Below are 16,161 nucleotides of genomic sequence, written 5' to 3' on the forward strand. Positions count from 1 at the left end.
AAAATTGCTCATTCGAGTAATGTTTCTTGAACCCAAGTCATGGTACAGATACATCTTCTAAACGCGGAGGACGCCTAAATGAGAAATATGAGCTCAAATGTGAGCTTCACCAATGCTATTGACATGAATTCGAAGGATGTATGGTGTTTTTCTTTTAACAAGTAGGCATGGGCAAGCTTCCGGTGACTTGGATGAGTTGGGAGTGTTCGAGCTTTTCAACTCCTGTTTACCTGGTGTATTCTATGGGTGCACCCCCAGGTTTCAGAAAAAATAAATAAATAAATAAATTTGTAGGCATGGGCAAATCCTCACCCAACACTTTCCTCGTCCTGACAATTAGAATTTGGATTTTACCAACAAATGGTCAATCATAAAACAAGAAATGCTTGTCCTGACGTAGGATGGGGCCTGAATGACCAGTCATTAGACTCCCACCATAAATTACTATAATATAAGCCGCTGCAATCTTGTTAAGTACTTACACCACCACCACCACCACCACCACCACCACAACTATCCCTACTCTTCTTCTTCATTTTCTTCCCCTAAAGTTTGTATCATGAACTTGTATCATCTCATTTGCTCTTTCATTTTGATCGTGTTGCTATTGAAACACCCAATTCCAGTTGAATCAGCTGAAAAAAGCAGACTCAATAATGGACCTGTAATCAACGTGACCAAGCTCATCTCCTTCCCTGATTTCAGCTTCAACAACCCTAGAATCAACCATGATCACAAGCTTCTAGGCAGTGCCATCTTCTCTAACCAAAAGGGCTGTATTCAAATCCCTGACATCATCTCCCAAAGAGTTCTTGATCTCAGACACCTCGCCAGCCGAGCCCTTTACTCCTCCCCAATCCGCCTCTTCGATCCCATTTCCGAAACTCCGGCTTCTTTCCACACAACATTCTCTTTCCAATTCAATTCAATCCTCAATTCTACCAATTCCGAACTCAATACAACTGGTGGCGCCACCAGCGGCGGTGTTGGTGGCCGTGGTAGTGGGCTCACTTTCATTATAGTCCCGGACGAGTTCACCGTTGGAAGACCAGGTCCGTGGCTAGGCATGCTGAACGACGTCTGCGACGACGAATACAAAGCCGTTGCCGTAGAGTTCGACACTCACCGGAATCGATCCGGAATTCGGAGACCCTAATGACAACTATGTGGACATCAATTTGGGTAGCATTGTCTCCACCACAACCATCAATGCCTCCGATGTCGGGGCAGCTCAACGACGGCTCCGTCCACCGGGCGTGGATTGAGTACGATGGACGGCGACGGTATATGGAGGTCCGTCCCGGACACGACGGGGAAGACTATCCCTCGAAACCAGTCTTCTCTGGTTCTTTAGACCTCTCGTCCTTTCTGAAGGAATACATGTTCGTCGGATTCTCTGCTTCCACCGGAAATTTCACGCAGATTCATAACGCGTTGTGGAATTTTACGTCGACGAGTCAGGCTTTTCTCCGAGTACCTTCGCCGGAGACTTGTGAGTAAGATCATCGTTCAGGGTCTCGAAAATGACAGAAACACTCATAACAAACCGCTGAGTACTAGCTTCATGATCTTCTTAGCTGCTGTTGTTCTTCTAATTTTTGTATTCCTCAATCTATACTACAGCAGAAAGCCAAAAAATTCAAAATCAAACGATGTTCCAGTAATATTGCCGGAGAAGAAGCTCCGGCCAAGCCAGCCGAACAAGCCTCGCCGCTTCACCATTGCCGAGATCTCCACCGCCACATGGTGTTTCAGTGAGTTGCTGAAATTGGGTTGTGACAGTAGAAGTGTTACGTACAGAGGAACGAGCTTGAATGGGTGTCAACTCGTGATGAAGCGGTTCTCAACTCAGTTTGTAAACTCGGTGGGTTGGGATAAGAGGCGGGTGGCCAAGGAGATCGGAGCAATGAGCCGGGTTCGTAACCCGAATTTGGTTCCGATCAGAGGATGGTGTTACGACAATAGAGAGACAATTGTTGTGTATGATTATTTTTCCAATGGGAGTCTGGACAAATGGTTGTTTGGAGTGGGTGTTTTGCCATGGACTCGGCGGTTCAAGGTTGTTAAAGACGTTGCCGAGTCACTGAGTTATGTCCACTCGAAGCAACTCGCTCACAAGAACGTGAAAACCAGCAGTATTTTTCTTGATGTTAGCTTCAGAGCGGCTCTGGGTGACTACGGGTTCGTGCTGTCTTCAACCGAGTCAACTCGGTTTGAGTCGGCAGTGAGTCAGAAAGCGGATGTGTTTGATTTCGGAGTATTTGTGTTGGAGGTCGTGGCGGGTAGGAAGAGATCCGACCCGGGTGAGCCGGACTTGTTGGAGTGGGCTTGGACTATGCACGAGGGAGGCGAGAAGGTGGAGGTGGTGGATCGGAGGATTGGCTCAGTGATGAACCCGGAGCAAACGGTTCGGGTTATGGATATCGGGTTGCTTTGTACTCTAAATGAGAACAAAGGGGGGTGCAAATCCTTTGGAGTCTGTTTTTCCTGCCGTTCCTGCAGTTTACATTGTTGAGTTCTTGCTTTGGCCACGTATTCCATTTTAACAACTAAAATCGTTTTCTCCGTTATCTCCGTTAAGGGAACTTTTTATTAAAAAAAAAAAAGGAAAAAGAAATAACAAGAATCAACACATTAGTGACATTAGTTAATGAGCACTGTGTTAATACTTAGTTTTAATGGTGAAGGTGATCAGTGTAACTATTTATTAAACTTCACAATATTTTTTCTCTCATAAATATCAAATAATAACCTTTGGAATGTGTAATTGCCGCATACATTTAATACAAAAAATTTTGGGTAAGACATTGGTTCCTAATGAGACCAACTCAGTTCAAACAATCAATTATGTAAGATTTTACATTCACTATAATGCTTATTGAAGATTATAGAAGAAAACTCTACAATTATCCAAGATTTCAGAAACACTAGAATGCCTAACCAATGTCATTTTCAACTAAAAAAGATCATAATTTAGACTAACAGATGACAAATGAAAGAATTAAAAATTCTTAAATTTATTTGTGCCATTAGTTGTTCAGCACTGTGTCAATACCTAATTTTGATGGTAAAGATGATCAGTGTGCTTATTTACTAAATTTCACAATGTTTTTTCTATCATAAATATCAAATAATAACCTCTGAAATGTGTAATTGCCGCATACATTTAATACCAAAATTTTTGGATAACACATTGGTACCTAATGAAGCCAACTCAGTTAAAAAAAATAATAATAAAAAAATAAAAAAAAAAAAAATAAATAAAAAATTATACAAAAATTTTACATTCACTACAATGCTTATTGAAGATTATAGAAGAAAACCCTACAATTATCCAAGATTTCAGATAAACTATAATGCCTAATTAATGTCAATTTCAAGTAAAAAAAATCATAATTTAGACTAACAGATGGCAAATGAAAGAATTAAAAATTCATAAATTTATGTGTGACATTAGTTAGTTAGCACTGTGTCAATGCCTAATTTAGATGGTGAAGGTGATCAGTGTGTCTATTTATTAAACTTCACAATGTTTTTTCTCTAATAAATATCAAATAATAACCTCTGGAATGTGTAATTGCCGCATACATTTAATACCAAAATTTTTGGATAACACATTGGTACCTAATGAAGCCAACTCAGTTCAAACAATCAATTATGTAAGATTTTACATTCACTACAATGCTTATTGAAGATTATAGAAGAAAACCTTACAATTATCCAAGATTTCAGATACTCTATAATGCATAACCAATGTCATTTTCAATTAAAAAAGATCATAATTTAGACTAACAGATGATAAATGAAAGAATTAAAAATTCATAAATTTATGTGTGACATTAGTTAATGAGCATTGTGTCAATACCTAGTTTTGATGGTGAAGTTCACTACATTGCTTATTGAAGATTATAGAAGAAAAACCTACAATTATCTAAGATTTCAGATACCCTAGAATGCATAACCAATGTCAATTTCAACTAAAAAAGATCATAATTTAGACTAACAGATGACAAATGAAAGAATTAAAAATTCATAAATTTATGTGTGACATTAGTTATTGAGTACTGTGTCAATACCTAATTTGGATGGTGAAGGTGATCAGTGTGCCTATTTATTAAACTTGACAATGTTTTTTCTCTTATAAATATCAAATAATAACCTCTAGAATGTGTAATCGCCGCATACATTTAATATCAAAATAGGCACACTGACAAATGAAAGAATTAAAAATTTATAAATTTATGTGTAACACTAGTTATTCAGCACTGTGTCAATACCTTGTTTTGATGGGGAAGGTGATCCGTGTGCCTATTTGTTAAACTTCGCAATGTTTTTTCTCTCATAAATATCAAATAATAACATCTGGAATGTGTAATTGCCGCATACATTTAATACCAAAATTTTTGGATAACACATTACACATTTCAGAGGTTATTATTTGATTTTTATGATAGATAAAACATTGTGAAATTTAATAAATAAGCACACTGATCACCTTCACCATCAAAATTAGGTATTGACACAGTGCTAAATAACTAATGGCACAAATAAATTTAAGAATTTTTAATTCTTTCATTTGTCATCTGTTAGTTTAAATTATAATCTTTTTTAAATTGATATTGGTTAGGCATTCTAACGTTTCTGAAATCTTGGATAATTGTAGGGTTTTTTTCTATAATCTTCAATAAGTATTATTGTGAATGTAAAATCTTGCATAATTGATTGTTTGAACTGAGTTGGCCTCATTAGGAACCAATGTCTTACCCAAAAAAATTTGTATTAAATGTATGCAGCAATTACACATTCCAGAGGTTATTATTTGATATTTATGAGAGAAAAAATATTGTGAAGTTTAATATATAGGCACACTGATCACCTTCACCATTAAAACTAAGTATTGACACAGTGCTCATTAACTAATGTCATTAATGTGTTGATTCTTGTTATTTCTTTTTCCTTTTTTTTTTTTTTAATAAAAAGTTCCCTTAACGAAGATAACGGAGAAAGCGATTTTAATTGTTAAAATAGAATACGTGGCCAAAGCAAGGCCTCAACAATGTAAACCCGGAGAAAGCGATTTTAATTGTTAAAATGGAATACGTGGCCAAAGCAAGGCCTCAACAATGTAAACTGCAGGGGACTGCAGGAAAAACAGACTCTAGAGGATTTGCGCCCCGAACAAAGGGAGGCCTTGTATAGAGGAAGTGGTGAGGTTTTTGAATTCGGAAAGTCCGGTTCCTAAGTTGCCCCCAAGTCGACCCATTTCTTTGTTCCCTTACAGCAGCACCGGTGGTCTCTGTATTGGCTATTCCTGTGTTCCTTTCAAGTGAAACTTAAACGTACCATGCTATTCATGACATGGTCCTATTGAAAGTGAGTGCTCAGTTCTAGTGTGTCTCCAGAAATTATTAGATAGTCCAAGTATGTTGAACATGTTAATTTATTGGTATATTAACATGATCTAGTTAATTTAATTTAACTGGACTTTAATTTAATCACATAATTCTATTTTTTTCCTACATGATCCAGTTGGTAGTTTGAAAGGTTAGGTTACTGGTGGTGGTGATAAACCAGTTAATGGAAGTGTTACCACCAGCTAATAATATTTGTCAAACATATTCGTACACCATATGCGTGCTTATCTTAATTTATCAGATGGAGATCAACAAATATATATGGTGAAAGCTCAACCTGTAAAAAGCTAGCTAGTTTGTTGGGTCAGTCTGACAAACAATGGACTATATTGCAGCATGCATCTCTTAGTTGAATCGGCAACTGTGATCATCGATGGTTTCTTTTGCTTTGATTTTCTTGAAGCTTAGTTGACTCCTACTGCTTGTGATCCCCAATTTTAACTCTTTCTTCTTCACTTCAAGTCATGATGCCCCCCTCTTTATTGGACCTTGTTTTCTAAAATTCTTCTCATATATTATGTAATAATTTTGGGTGTGCCCGAACTAGAAATATACTGTTAGCCACATGCATTATCTATCTTATACGAATATGCTTTTCTTTTTATTGGCTTGCGAATTGCCTACTACTTTTGAATGCAAAAAGGAAAAGGAAAAGGAAATTATATTATAAAGAACTTTCATAGAAAGATGAATATGGCGGCTACATTTTTGTATTCTTGCACTTAAATTATTTGAAAAGAAAGATACCACAATAATTCTTCGAAGCACGCCAAATTACACTTATTTTTTATTCTTTATTGCTAAGAAGTTCTCAAAAGGTATTCTTAGTTCTCTATTTTAGAAGGATAACATTTCATATTTTCTTTTATTACATCCCAATTGAATTGTGATGTTAGCTGATTAGGGGTGGCAAATGGGCTGGTTGGGTCGAGTTTGAATTGGGTTAAAAATAGACGGGTCAATATGGGTCAAAACTTATATTCAACCCGTTCAGAATGGATTAAAAATGAACGGGTTGAAAATGGATAGAATCAACCTGGTATAACACGTAGACCCATTAATTATTATTTTTAATTATTTTTAAAAAACATGCGCGTACACACATACAAACAACAAACCCTAAATTTTCTTCAAAAACGACATACAGGAGTGCATGTCGACTGAGACCACCACCACCGATAGGTAAATTCCTCTTCTTCTGAAATTTAGATTATTTGAGCAATACATACATATATATATATATATATATATATATATATATATATGATCTTTTGTTTGGAAATTGTGTATAGATTTCACATATCAGCCTAACTTGTTCATTCTTATGAAATTTAGAACTTTTCAATCGAGCTCTTGTTTGGTCGATTTTGTGTTTATTTTGGTTGGATTAAACCGTTTATGGACCAATTTGAAGGTACTAAGGTTAGATCTGCAAGATGCGGAGACAAATTTGAACAAAATAGGGGCAAATCGTTGCAATATGGATATGAAATTCAAAGATTAATGTCCGTACCACCCGAAAATGGTAGTTCCTTCATTGCTCTTCTTCAACTTCTTGAGAATCAATCTGCGTCGCTCCTAAATTCGCTAGATTCCGAGGAAGCTCCGACGGAGATTTCCGATGAAGTTTGGCGTAACAGTCGAATCGATCATCACAAACTCGACAGTCTTCACTCACTGAATTGCATTTCACTGTTTCCATCTTACACCGCTCTACTTGACCAAGTTTAAAGGTTCTCAGTCTTCTCGGTGGTGGTGGTGGAGTGGTGGTCTAACACCGCTCTATTTTTCTGGTTTGGTGGTGGTGGTGGTGGTGGTGGTGTATGGGTATGTTATAGTCAATTTTTTTTTTTCCTGACAACCGAGCCAAAAAGCCCAATAAAACACAACCAACGAACATAACCAACAAAGCTAAGTCCCAACATCCTCCATAGCAAGACGCACAACTGAATAGGGGATCTGTAATAACATTGTATCCGTCTGGAACGAAGGCGAAGAGAGCCTGGCCAACGCATGAGCTACCCTATTGCCCGAACGACGAACATGAGACAAAAAAACAGATGAAAAAACCTGCAAATCCCTCCTAATATCATAACAAAGAGAAGCAATTTCAGACGGAGCTGCATCCTCATTCTAAACTCCCTCAACCACACCCTTAGCATCTGATTCAAACCAAACACAATTAAAGCCCAAAGGCGAAGCCCAGAACACCGCACACCTACAAGCACGAGACTCCGCCGCCAGAGCCAAAGATGCAGAAAACTAACGAAAAACAACAGCTTGAAGAATTGTGCCTCGAAAATCATGAAAAACCGCCCCACCCCTACCCATGAACGAACCCCTACAAAAGGAAGCATCAAAATTACACTTAACCTGACCAAAGGGAGGCACAACCCAAGAACCAACCACAGACACGGATGAAGCAGGTCGAAAAGCAGAACAATGAGACTTGTCACCTTGAAACTCCCAAAAACTTGTCATCGCACAATCCACAACCATGTCTGGTCCCCATAACACCCCGTCAAAAACTAAATGATTCTTTGCTTTCCAAATACCCTAAGCACAAAAGGAAATTAAACCAAGAACCCCCGAAGAATCAGACGCAGTCAAAGCCGCCCGAACCAAAAAATACCAACCATCCCAGAACGACAAAAAAGAAGAAACTAAAAAATCAAACTGAAAAGGTAACACCTTCTAAACCTGTAAGGAGTGAGGGCACAAGAATAACAGGCACACCACAGTCTCCTCGTGACAACCACAATGAGGACATAACGATGAATCACCATAGCCCATCGTCATCAATGAAACCGCAGTGGACAACGCTTGATGACAGCACCTCCACAGAAAATGTCGAACCTTAGATAAGGTAGGACAACGCCAAATAGAGTTCCACGAAGGAGAAACAACGCCAAAGTAATTAGGCCGTGAAAGAGTAAGCTGATAAGCTGAACGAATGAAAAAATTACCGAATTTGTCAGGGCCCCAGATAAGGACATTTGGCCTATCCCAACGACTAATATGCATTTTCAAAATTTCACTAACCACAAGAGGAGAAAAAAAATGATGCAAAACATCCACATTCCAGGTGCAGGTAGTAGAATCTATCAAATCAGCCACCCAATAAAAGGGAACATTAAGAGGTGGAGATAGAAGCTGCTGGGGAAGCGCAAGAACCCAATGATCAGCCCAAATACGTGTAGAAAGACTGTTGCAGATCAAAGACCTCAATCCACAACGCAATAAAGACTGAAAAGACCAAATACTTCGCCAGCCCCAAGAAGGAATAGAACCCAACTGAGCTTCCAAAAAAGAGGAAGAAGAAAAGTATTTAGCTTTAAACAACTTAAACAACAAGCCCTGCTACCGAACCTGAAAATGTCAAGCTAAGTTAAACGCCTCAAGGTCCCTAAACCTAAGGCCATCGTTATTCTTACCCTTGTATAACAGATCCCAATGAACCCAATGGATAACACGAGATTTATCCTTATCGCACCACCAAAAGGTTCTACTATACTTCATCAAATCTAAACACAACGTGCGAGGCAATTTATAAAAAGACATCACATATGTTAGCAAAGCACTCAACATCGCCTTAACATGCACTTCTTTACCTCCCGTCGATAAAGATTTTGACTTCCAGAATGACAACCGGTCCTACATTTTAGCAAGTAAAAACTGAAAACATCCCTTTTAGATCGCCCCAAAACAGCCGGCACTCCCAAATGCGAACTATGCCAACCATCCATCTGCAAACCCAAACACCAGCTAATAAAACGGCGCAGAGAAACATCAGCATTCTTAGAGAAAAAAAATAGACGATTTAGTAAAGTTCACTTGCTGTCCAGAAGCTAATTCATAGTCATTCAAAATACGTTTCAAAACCCGAACCTCTAGCTCTACTGCTGCACAAAACACAATCGAGTCATCTGCAAAGAATAAATAAGAGATAGAAGGAGCTCCCCGACATATTTGAAAGCCAGACAACAACCGGGCATGCTACGCACGTAAATAGCTAGAGAAAGAGCTTTAACACATATAATAAACAAATACGGGAACAAAGGATCACCTTGGCGCAAACCCCTAGAAGGATGGAAAAACCCAACAGAGTCTCCATTAATTTTCAAAGAATAAGACACAGTGGAAACACAAGCATAAATCAGACAAACCCAATGAGCATTCAACCCCAGCCGGTGTAACATGTGCAATAAGAATTCCCATTAAATCTGATCATAAGCTTTACTCATATCCAGTTTCAATGCCATAAAAGCTTTGCGCCCCTTACGTTTATTCTTGAGATAATGTAGCAACTCATGTGTAATTAAAATATTATCGGTGATATGTCTACCTGCAATAAAAGCACACTGGGACTTACTAATAAGGGATTAGATAATCCCTTTCAAGCGGTTAGTCATAATTTTTGCTATAATGCGAAAGGAAACATTACACAAAGAAATAGGCCGATAATGCCCGACCTGCGTAGGAGATTGGATTTTAGGAATTAAGAAAATATTAGTGTGGTTAAAGCTAGATAACAAATTCCCCGAGGCAAAAAGCTGGAAACAGCACGAACAACATCAACTTTAATTACCTCCCAGTATTTTTGGTAAAAAAGTGGAGTCATCCCGTCAGGGCCGGGGGCTTTCATCGGGGCGATAGAAAAGATAGCCCATTTCATTTCCTCCTCGGATAGTGCCAGCAGAAGACCTGTATTCATCTTATCAGTAATCCAATGAGGAACATACCGCAAAAATTGTTGAATATTCGAAAGCCGGGAAGATGTAAATAAATTCTGGAAAAACCGCAAAAAAACAGAGTGAACCGCAATATCCTCGCTAACCCACTGATTCCACTCATCATACACACCCAAAATAGTATTTCGAGCCCGCCTCTGTTTTGTAGTAATATGGAAAAACTTTGTATTGCGATCCCCCTCTTGCAACCACAAAGCTCGAGACTTCTGCTTCCAATAAAGTTCTTCCTCTAACCAATAAGAAGAAAAATATTTCTCCACTTTCACCACCTTAGTATGACAATAATCCCAGGTCCGAGCTTTTAAATACTGAAGCCGCTCAATAGCACGATTAATCCGATTTTTGGAATTAAAGTCTTTTAGTTTCGCCCAATGAATAAGATCAGCTTTACACTGCCGCAATTTTTGAGCCCACCGAAATTAACAAGAACCCCGAATAGGTGAGGACCAAGCTGAAGCAATAGTATGGTGACACTCTTCCAATAGAGTCTAATGCCCATCAAAATGAAACTACCGTTTCCGAGAGCAAACTATTGGTTGGAGCTGAACAAGCAATGCAAAATGGTCAGAACCCACTACAGTAAGGTGAGAGACCTGAGCATTGGGAAAAAAAGTGACCTAATCCTTAGTTGTCAAAGCCCGATCCAATCTTTCTTGAATATTGGATTGGCCATCCCTTTGATTAGACCAAGTAAAAGGAAACCCCAAATAGCCAAGATCCATCAAAGCACACTGGTCAATCAAATTATGGAAAGCTCGGAGCTGCCACTTCTGTTTGACCTATCCCCCATACTTTTCAGATGCATGTAAAATGTCATTAAAATCCCCAACCAGTTCCAACGCCCAGACCAATAGCCAGCCCGGTCGACCAAATACTCCCATTGAGGACCAAGCTGAAGCAATAATATGGTGACACTCTTCCAATAGAGTCCAATGCCCATCAAAATGAAACTGCCGTTTTCGAGAGCAAACCACTGGTTGGAGCTGAAGAAGCAATGCAAAATGGTCAGAACCCACTACAGTAAGGTGAGAGACCTAAGCATTGGGAAAAAAAGTGACCCAATTCTTAGTCGTCAAAGCCTGATCCAATCTTTCCTGAATATTGGATTGGCCATCCCTTTGATTAGACCAAGTAAAAGGAAACCCCACATAGCCAAGATCTATCAAAGCACACCGGTCAATCAAATTATGGAAAGCTCAGAGCTACCACCTCTATTTGACCCATCCCCCATACTTTTCAAATGCATGTAAAATGTCATTAAAATCCCCAACCACTAACCAATGCCCAAATCAATAGCCAGCTCGGTAGACCAAATACTCCCATTGCGAAGCCCGAACCCAATCAACTGTGATAGCATAAATCACAGATAAATACCAAGGAATCTTTTCATCCGAGAAGAAAACAACAGTAATGGAAAAACTATTTTTCTCCACCACTTGCACGTGAACATTAGCAGACCACCACAGTGCAAGCCCCCCCGTAGTCCCCACAGGGTCAACTAAACTTCCCCCTCTAAAACCCAACCAAGTTTGTAAAAAACGAACCCGCCACGAATTATTCTTAGTTTCCAAAAGGCCAAAAAGATCAAGAGAATGCCTAGCCTTAAGGCGTTTAAGTTGCTGAATAGTCAAATGAGATCCCAAGCCTTAACAATTCCAAACTAAAATATTTCGAGTCCCATTAGAGGATCCTGCTGAAATGTCAAACCCAAATAAAGGAGGTCTAGCTGTAGATGAAGAAGGCAAACACTCACAGTGGGAGGAACGGGAATGGGTAAAGAAAGAAGGTACTTGAATTGACATAGCAGAGGCAGCAGAGAGCGATATGGAAGAACAGCCCCCAATGGGCTCCAAATGCCTAGTACCCAAACCAAATTGCGAACCAGGCCTAACAATGGCCAAGAACTGGGAGATCCCAAACAAACCCAAAACAAAACAGGAGAAGCAAATCCAAGCCCACTAAGCCCAACCGAATTACAACTCGGCCCAACAAAATAGGGCACCAAAATCCATGGAAAACCATAACCAGAGAAAATATCGTCACCGTACGGCACCGCCGGCACAAAAACGCAACAACAAACGCACCTACAAACTGCCAGGCCTCCACAGAGCAAGATTGATCAAACTAAACACGAAACCGTACTCACAAGCACCCCAAAGCCAATCGTCCTTCCAGACCAACGAACCAGATAGACTCCTTCCCGATAAACCCAAAAACTGCGCAGATCCTCACCACAGATCCAACACAAAATTGGAAGAAACCCAACGAAACAAAGAAACACAGCACCTCAGCAAAGACAGCACCAAAATATCAACTCGATTCTCACAACCGGTGACGAAAAAGCAAGAAACAAAGCACCACATGTAGAAAATAGGCAAAAACTAGAGAGACAGTACAAGACGGCACACTCCCCACCCCTGACTTCAGGGAACCCCTACAACGCAAGGAACAAAAATCCGGCCACAGGTTTAGAGAGGTTAGTAATTTCAAAATGTGAACCTACCAAAATTGGTTTTAATTTTATTTATTTATTTTACCTTTTTTTAATTATTTTTTATTTTTAAGTTATTTTTTTCCGAAGTTTTTAAAATTTTTAATAATTTTAAATTTATTTTTTAAAAAAAAAATTTCTAGAGAGAGAAACTTAGAGAGACGAGATTGACAAGAGACAAATTTAGAGAGGATTGTGAGTGAGAGAGAATTTTAGAGAGAGAAATGAGTTGAGTATAATATAGAATAGATGTGTGTTGTGTATTTATTATGTGATAGGTGAAATATGGGGTGAATATGGTTAACCATATTCAGCCCATTTTGACCTTCAAATTAAATGGTTAAAAATTACCCAACCCATCTGACCCTCAATTTAAATATGGTTCACTCATAATCATTAAAAAGCGGGCGGATATAGGCGGGTTGATGGTCCTTGACCCATTTTGCCACCCCTATAGCTGACACACTATTAGTCCGTATCTCACTAAATATGAGACTCACACCACAATATTTGTAATATTTTTTAAAGTATGAGACTCACACCACAATAATAATAGTGAGTTTCAGACTCTGTGAGACAATCTAAGAGTCTTAGTATCGTTAATTTTATTATTTTTTCGTCCTAATTTCATATTATCCTTAAAGAAGGGAAAAAACAAAAAAGTGTTAATTTTTAGCATATATGATACTTTAATATATACACGTATAAACTTATGCGTGTTTGTTTATACATATATTCTCTTCTAACAATTCATAGTATAGCGTTTTTCTAAAACAATCAAAATTATTAAGTAATAGTTATTAATTATCCAATATGACATCAAGGTTATTTCTTAAAATTATTTATTTCTAAAAAGCTTGGGACTTATTAAATATTAATTATTGTCTAATTATTTGCATGCGGCTTAACTCTTACTATGATTAATCCTTCTATCTTATATAAGATTGCAAATGAATCGAACCGAACCGAACTTGAATCTGTTTAGGTTTGATTTGTCCATTTATGGGGTTGGCTTGGAATTATGATGACCTCGAAAAGCTAAAGCTCGATTTGTCATTATTTGAAAAGTTCAAATTTAGCTCGTTTAATAACAAAAGTATTCAAGTACGATTTAAATTTGTGTTCAAGATTAATTAGTTTCTTCGTGTACTTATATGAGCCTATACAAGTGTGTATATTCACAAACACATACAAGTTAGCTGTTTTTTTTTTTTTTTTTTTGTTTTTTTGTTTTTTGAAGATAGTGGTGTTGGGTTTCTTAGAACATCCCATAATCCATAGTGAATATAAACCTATACACATTTATATTTATAAACTCATTACGAGTGTATATTCATGAACATATATGAGTTTACACGAGCTCATGTTCACGAGCCTACATGAGCCAAACCCTATATTATTTAGAATTGACTCGTTTACTAAACGAATCTAAAAACCGAGTTTGAGTTCAATTGCTTAACAAACAAGCCCAAACTGAATCCACCTCATCATAAAACCCTAATTTTAATTAGAGAAATACAATGTGGAGGGTTAAAGTTCCGGTAAGACCTGATTACCCATCAGCTTTGGCGAGAACAACTGGGTAGCAACGACATCATAGTCCGGTGAACATAGAGCTTCAAAGTTTCCTTCTTGCATGAACCACGACAATGATTGAAGCCTTGAGAATCAACAAGAAAGCTACGCAAACCAAAAAGCTTTAAGCAACCACCAAAGGGTATTTTTGTAATTTTAAAAAATATTTTTTAGTTTTTAATTTAACATTAAATAGTAAGTTCAAATTTATCATTTCATAATGGATACGGATATTGAGACAATGTGATCGTTTTTTAAAGTGTAGAAGGTTTTTAAATTAGGTTGACATTTTAGATTGTCAATAAATAAAAAATAATACTTCAGCCCCATCAAGACAAATTGTATCCTGCATACTAACATGTCCCAATAAGAGGTTGACACCTCTTTTAAACTTTAAAAAATACAAAACATATGTTATACCCATTTTTTAGGTTTAAACCTGACATCTATTTTTTTACTCTCTTTTCTCTTATCTGTGTATCTCACTCACATATTCATCTGCATTTTTCTTTTTCCTTAGCTCTAGTGGCAAACCATTAATTCTGTCAATAGCATGCATAAAAAATAGTTCCAGGCAGTTTTTTTAGAAAGGGAGATATATAAATGGTTGATTCAATTTTTTTTAGGATAGTTTTCTATTTAAAAAAAAATAAAAATAAGAGAAAAAGGTAGGAAAGATAATTTTCCATGAGTTGTTCTCTAGAAACAGAATTAAAAGAAGATACTTTATATTTTTTTAAATGTGATTTTAAAAAACTGCCTAGAACTATTTCAAAATTAAAAGAATTTTTATTATTCTAAAAAGTGGAGGCCTCGTAGGAGGACTTAGATCCTGTAAGTTAAATATTCTCTAAGTTATCCTAAGCTGAATTCGCTACATATTGACTCATGACGTTTAAAATCTATCTACTGCTTGTGTTAAACCAAATTAACTAATTTAAAGAAAATTTGAAAAGTATTGAGATAAGAAAATTTTACCAAAGTTTAAAAACAACACCCTTTTGAATTAAGAAAAATTCACAATACTCTAACTACGTTTAACGTCATTATATTTCCTTCATCTTTTCCAAAAAAAAAGATTCTCCCTCTCTCTCCTCTTTAATCCTATCTTAAACAAGTCACGATGATATTTGTTTCTCTTTTAACCCGATAGACGTTCTCTCTCATCTTTTCTATATATAGGGTTTTTGGTTGTATTTTACTAACTCCAATATCAATATTCATGCGCGCGCGCGCACACACACATATATATATTCTTTTCCAACTATTACTATTGCCAATAAAAGTTGCATGCTTTGCAATCACATTTTCGTTCATCCTCCAATCATGGGAATGAGCAAGAAGAGAGAGAGGAAAGATCTTTTTTTTGAAAAAGATGAGGGAGAGATAACACGTTAAACGTCGTTAAAGTATGGTGAATTTTCCTTAATTCAAAAGGGTGCAGTTTTTAAACTTTGGTAAATTTTTCTTTATCTCAAAATGTGTAAGTTTTAAATTTTGGTAATTTTTTCTTATCTCAAAATGGTGCAATTTTTAAACTTTCTTTAAATTAGTTTACGTGGTTTAATACCAATAGTAGATAGATTTTAAATCTCACGTCTCAATTAGAATTGGGTGAGATACATAGATGGGAGCAAAGAGAGGGAAAAAAAAAAATAGATTAAAAAAAATAGATTTATCGAGTTTAAATCTAAAAAATCCGTATAACCCATGGTTTGTATTTTTTTAAGTTTAAAAGAGGTATCAACCTCTTATTGGAACACATTAATGTGTAAGGCACAATCATTTTTTTTTTTTTTTTTTTTTTTGGAAATCCGGAACTCCACGGGCCCTGAGTGACCCACCCTAGGCTACAAACTGAGGGTACAGGCACAATCTGTCTTGATAAGGCAAGACTAAAGCATTATCCATAAATAAATAAAAAAAGAGG

The 16,161-nt window shown here is 37.3% G+C and overlaps 1 pseudogene; it reads left to right on the plus strand.

The window, feature by feature from the left end:
• The first annotated feature begins 508 nt into the window (after positions 1-508).
• On the plus strand, positions 509-2,555 carry LOC132274151 (L-type lectin-domain containing receptor kinase VIII.2-like; annotated as a pseudogene).
• Positions 2,556-16,161: the final 13,606 nt, after the last annotated feature.

Source organism: Cornus florida, unplaced genomic scaffold, assembly GCF_030987335.1.
Source record: "Cornus florida cultivar Cherokee Brave unplaced genomic scaffold, ASM3098733v1 CherokeeBrave_3.0.0_Hap2_Chr09, whole genome shotgun sequence".
NCBI classification, from domain to species: domain Eukaryota; kingdom Viridiplantae; phylum Streptophyta; class Magnoliopsida; order Cornales; family Cornaceae; genus Cornus; species Cornus florida.